Source organism: Notamacropus eugenii, chromosome 1 (assembly GCF_028372415.1).
Source record: "Notamacropus eugenii isolate mMacEug1 chromosome 1, mMacEug1.pri_v2, whole genome shotgun sequence".
In the NCBI taxonomy this organism is placed as follows: Eukaryota; Metazoa; Chordata; class Mammalia; order Diprotodontia; family Macropodidae; genus Notamacropus; species Notamacropus eugenii.
In genome coordinates, this window is record NC_092872.1 from 679,249,933 (window position 1) to 679,256,006 (window position 6,074).

Sequence of the window (6,074 nt, forward strand, 5' to 3'; positions counted from 1 at the left end):
TGAGACACCCTTCTCCAGTAGGAACCTTTACTTGCTTTCCTTTCATTATACTCTTAACTTTACAATGTAGTTTCCAACATCATTAATTGACAGAAAATGCTCTCCCCAAAGTTACTAATAATCTGTTAATTGCTAAATCTAATAGACTTTTCTCAATTCTTATTCTTTCTGACCTCTCTGAAGCTTCTGATACTGTCAAACACCCTCTTCTTGATTGTTTCTTGTATAGTTTTCCTGGTTTTCCTCCTATCTATCTGACTACCTCCTTCTCAAATAACTTTGTGGAATTTTATTCCAGGTAACAGTAGGTGAACTTGGGTAACTGCAGGACTCTTTGCTGAACCCTTGTTTCTTCTCCCTTTATACTATTATACTTGCTGATCTTATCTGCTGTTATTCTTATCTTATTTGAAGTCATTCCTAACTTCTCTGCTGATCTCCAGTCTCAAATTTCCAACTGCCTATTAGACATGTCAATCTCAACATGGTCAAAACTAAACCCTTCATCTTTCACATCAAACCCTCCCGATTTTTTAAGTTCTTTATTACTATTGTCTGGAACCCCACGTGAGGACCACCCCTCCCTTTTTACTCCTCTCTTTTGATTATTAGTAGACACCCTGTTTTCCAGAGCTAAGACCCAGTAAGCAAGCTGTGTCCTGAGCTTGGCATAACAACAATCCTTTGTGGCTCATCGTTTGGATGATCTCAGCCACAAAAAAATCCCAGAATTGTTTCACACCTAAATCAGGTAGCCTCTGAGCTCAGACAAGCACCTGCAGTAACAGTGTTCCAGTCATGAAGTACTGCTATGAATCAAACTTGTCTCACTGTTGCTATTACCCCTTCACTGTCTGGGTGGTGTAGCCATTGATATGATTATTGAGATTTGCCCACATTAATGAGGGTCTCCTACTAGAGGGGAGCCCAGCCTATGGGTCTAGTTTCCCTCCTCCAATGGAATAAAGAAAGCTTTTTGCTTATGACCATTGTTATCTCTTTTTATTTTTTAAAAGAGTTAACTGTAGTTTTGATAACCTGTATGAGCTGTTTGGATTTTTTGAGAGTTAACAGCAATTGCAGAGCTTCTGTGACTCTTTGGTCATTTGTTCCCAGGGTTGATACTATCGAGGGTACAATCATCCTTCCAGTGACCTAGGCTTGCAACTAGGCTTGCCTTCACTGATGTCTCACTCTCTTATTCCTAGATATAGATATATAATCTGTTGACAAGGCCTGTTGATTTTATCTTCATAACATCTCTTCTATATACCTCCTTCTCTCCTTTAACGCTGCCACCACCTTGGTACTGGCCCTCATTACCTCACTCCTGCACAATTGCAATAATCTGCTGGTTGGTCACCTTGCCACATTTGTCCTCATTCCAGTCCATCCTCCACTCAGCAGTAAAACTTATATTACTGCTACAGGTCCCTACTCAATAAACTCTTATTATTGTTGTTCAGTTGTTCAATCATGTCTGACTCCATGATCTTGCCCATGGGCATTTCTTGGCAAAAATACTAGAATGATTTGCCATTTACTTCTCTAGTCTGTCTCTGTTTTACAGATGAGGAACTAAGGCAAATAGGGGTTGTGACTTGCCTAGGGTAATCCAGGTAGTGAGTATCTGGGGTTAGATTTGAACTCAGATCTTCCTGATACCAGGCTCATTCTGTATCCTCTGTACCACCTATCTGCCTTCCAGTTCCTTGTCACTTACAAGATTATAAGGGAGGTGTCTAACCTCAAGTATGTGAAGACTTGCCCTGGAACAATGGGAAGATGAAAAAAATTTGTTCTAAGAGCAAAATGAAGGTGGCTGAAGCAGGCACTGTGGAGTGCTTTTGTCTTACCACTGGACTTCAATGACTAGTAGAGAGAGAATGAGGCTGATGACGACAACTCTGCCTCACTTAAAGCCAATTCACACATGAGTCAAGACATCACCCAGTAATGTCATTGGTCCTTCAAACACAAAGGACAAATGAGAAGATTATAAAATCTTGTAACTCCAATAGTTCCTTATTACTTATAAACTTATAAAATCCTTTCTTTGGAATTCAAAGCCCTTCACCTGTCCCTTCCACCTTTCTAGTCTTTTTACACCTTAAACCCCTCATCCAACCATGTACTCTGATTCAGTGATACTGGCCTCATTGCAATTCCTGGCATGAAACACTTCATCTCCCAAGTTCCAGCATTTTCTCAGGCTATCCCCAATGCTTGAAATACTCTCTCTCTCTTCTTTGCCTCCTGGCTTCGCTGGCTTCCTTCAAGTCCCTACTAAAATCCTATATTCTACAGTAATATTTTCCTAATTCCTCTTAATTTTAGCACCTTCCTTCCGTTAATTATTAATTTATCCTGTTGATACCTTGCCTGTGCATATTTGTTTGTTTGTCTCATCCTTGAGGGTCAGAAATTGCCTTTTGCTTCTTTTTGTATGCCCAGAACTTAACATAGTCCCTGGAACAGAGTAAACATTATATAAATGTTGGCTATTATTATTGCTGTTTTTAATAATTATGATTAATATGGGCACATGTGGAGCAATCTCTAGAAAAGATGGATATGTGTGTAGGGTGGGTATCACAACTGAATTGTAGCCTTCTTTGGGAAATAATGTGTAGTGTTTATTATATAAGTTTTCTTGCAATGGAAAATTATTGTTTTATATTGAATCCTCTCCTATGTTCTTCTGTGTATATGGCAATTTTTTCTTTTCTTGTTTTGTATTTAAGTTTAAAAATAATAAATGATTTTTAAAAAGAAAAAAAGCTTAGCACCTTCTTAATGTCAGAAGTATACCCAGACTTTAAGTGGACATTTTAAAGATGCTGGGCAGAAAAGTGAAAGGCCAGTGTACAAGTAAGTGTACTGTAAATATAGTGTACAAGAAAGGCCACTGATGGCCTTAATTAAGGCCACAATTAAGGCAAGTAAGGCAACTTCATAAGTTTTTTTAATTCTTCTTGAGAAATTTTATCATGTAGCTATACCCAAGAAATTGACAGTAGGAAGTTATTTTCGGAATTTCAGCCTTGACCATCCTCTGAGGATGAGGAATTGCTTAAAGAGACAGGAGCTCTTCTAATCAAAGGAGGCTTTCCTACAGAGAGAATGAAGGTCACAATTAAATCCTAGAATTCCACTCCATGTATAAATATCAGAAGCCATACCCATTGTGGTATATAGATACTATAAGCCCCAAATTGGCATTTTCTCTGCATAAGAATGATATTCCCCAGGAGAACCATCTTGGGAGATTTGAGTTGGATGCGTGACCCTGAGATACTGGAAGAGCCCTGAGTCAAAGCAATGAATCTAACAAAGAGCCTAAGGGTTGCAAAGGCAGTGGATGCTCAAAAGTGTGAAGACTAGATGTTTGACTAAGATGTTTGAAATGGTGAATCAAAAGACCCCTAACCTAATTTTGTCTCAAATACTGTGCAGCACAAAGCCTTTTGAGTTCCTTCTTAGAGTGGAGGAACAGGTGCAGAAAGTGATAGATGGGGCTGTGGATCCTGAAAATAATAACTAACATTTACATAGCGCTTACTATGTGGCAGTCACTGTACAGAGTCCTTTACAATCATCTCATATGAACCTCACAACAACCCTGGGAGGCAGGTGCTATTATTATCCCTATTTTACAGATGAGGAAATTGAGGCAAACAAAGGTTAAGTTGCCCAGGATCACACAGCTAGTAAGTATCTAAGTCTAGATTTGAACTCCATTCTTCCTGACTTCAAGCCAAGCACCCTATGTGCCACCTCACTGCAGGAGAAATGATTCTATTAATATTGCTTGTTCCAAGAGCTTGATAAATAACCCTCATGCATCTGATGTCATCAAATCTATGTAGATATAGAAGCCATTGCCAACAATGTCCAAGGCAAGGCAGGTATTCCTGAAGTTTCAAAGATCAATTCACACAGCTGGGCCCCAGCAGGTTCCAGACCATCATGAGAGTGGGGGCCATGGGAGCAAAGCAGGGCAATAGCATCACCAATGCTGAGCTGCAGTCACAAAGCGTGAAACAATCAAGTAAGAGACATAGCACTGCACAATCTTATCATCTTTGGAGAGGCAGAGGACCTAGGGAATGACAGAAGAATGCCTCCATCAGGTAATCATCAGAGTAAGAGATCTACCTTTTGTTATAATTGTGGATTAGATGGTCATACTTACTTAGGATATACTGGCAAGGAAAATGCAGAAGTGGTCTTAAAGAAGTTAAAATATATCCAACTTCAGGGAGCCAGAATGAGGCCAGGGAAGGTGGTCACCCTGGGTCCCAAGGACATTGGCCTCATCAGTTCCTTGACTCTATTCTAGAATGTGGATTTCAGTGCTATGCTGGACAGCAGACCTTCGGTGACTATCATTTTCCAATCTTTTTATGACAAGTATCTGGGCAAAATATCTTCAAAGCTTTTGACAAAGCTTAGATGTAGTGGTTTGAGCAATAAAGACTATCCATGCCTGGAACACATCCAGGCGAGCTTGAAATTATTGTTGGTGGTGGTGTCGACAGAAAAGTGGACACTCTAACTCTGGTTTGTCAAGAGCCTTCACTGGAGTGTCGGCATAATTCTGATCTTTTCAAATATTCTATATTTCAAATATTCTATATTCTATAAATCTAATCTTTCCAAAATTCTAGCAATAAGCAACAAAATGCAAGCAACAAGCTCAAACCCAATACTTGAACATTTTGACCGTCCATGAAGACTGTGCAGAGGCTTATAAGAGGATACAGACAAGAAGCCGCAGTAAGCATCCCAGGAGCCCCAGTTCCTCACCCACTAAGCTGGATCCTGAGGTGTTTGATCAGGGGGCTCCCCAGTACCACAAAAGCAGAAGGAGAGATTGAGGCTGGAATCAGCAAGAAAACAAGTGTATTCTCATTACATGAGTGGGGTATGTTATATTCTCAAGATCCAAACCACAAAATACAGTTAGCTGATTACAGACCATTCAGAGGTAAATCTAGGATTTATCTTTTTGTGACAGAAAATCTCAGAAAACCATCTCAAAGAAATGCTGCTCAATAGCATCATCACAATCTAGAAGCTTTTATGTACCCATAGTGGTAGTACCTAAGAAAATGGAAAGATATGGATATCTGTTAATTACTGAACTTTGAAAAAAAGGACTAAAGTGAACTAGTACACTGTTGTATGGTGGAAAATGCCCTGGATTCTCTTCTAGGCAGTAAATAGTTTTCAGTCTGGGACTTGTATAGCAGATCCTACTAGATTCCTATGTCTGAGAAAGACTGTTTTTACCTGTCCTGGACTTACAAGTTAACTGACTGTTGGAAAGTTAACTCACACAAAGTTATTAAGAGACTGGGCAAATTCTCTTTTCACAAAATAACCCCAGAGGATGGAGTGGACCCTATTAGAACTATTCACTGGAACCACCTAATACCCATAGAAGAGTTGTCAGACTTTCTAATGAGCAAGTAGAGAGAACTGATGGACACTCCCTTAAGAAAAAGCTGAGGAAAAATAGATGGTCTGCCAACCGTACAAAGATTTCCTGACCCAGATATAGTTATTGAAAGTGATGCATCCAGTGGAGGACCTGTATATTATTATAGGGCAGGAGAATTGAACCTAGAAACAAATCATTTCCTGTTCAAAACTACTAGAGACTCCTAGGGCAGAGATTTAATCTACAGAGCTCAAAAATACTGATAGCAACCTGACATGACTACCAACCCAGGTGTGTAATACACAAGTCTATACTAATCCTGATGGTTAGCCCATACCAATTACTAGCTCAGGTATAGGAGCTGGGAATTAGACAGGAGAAGTAAGCCTAGGAAACCAGTCACTAGGCTAAGTTGTGATATTACATGTAAACCTGAAGGTAGTTACACATGTAACTAGGTGACAATATTAGAGATTATCCATGTGAAATGTGCTTTGCATATAACTGCCTTTTTCTTGCTTTACTTGTTAATTACTCCATGTTTGAGTACACTTGTTTTTTTTTTAAATTTTCTTTTGACTGTTCTGTGTTACATTCATATTATAGAAATAGGTTAATTTTTTGCATT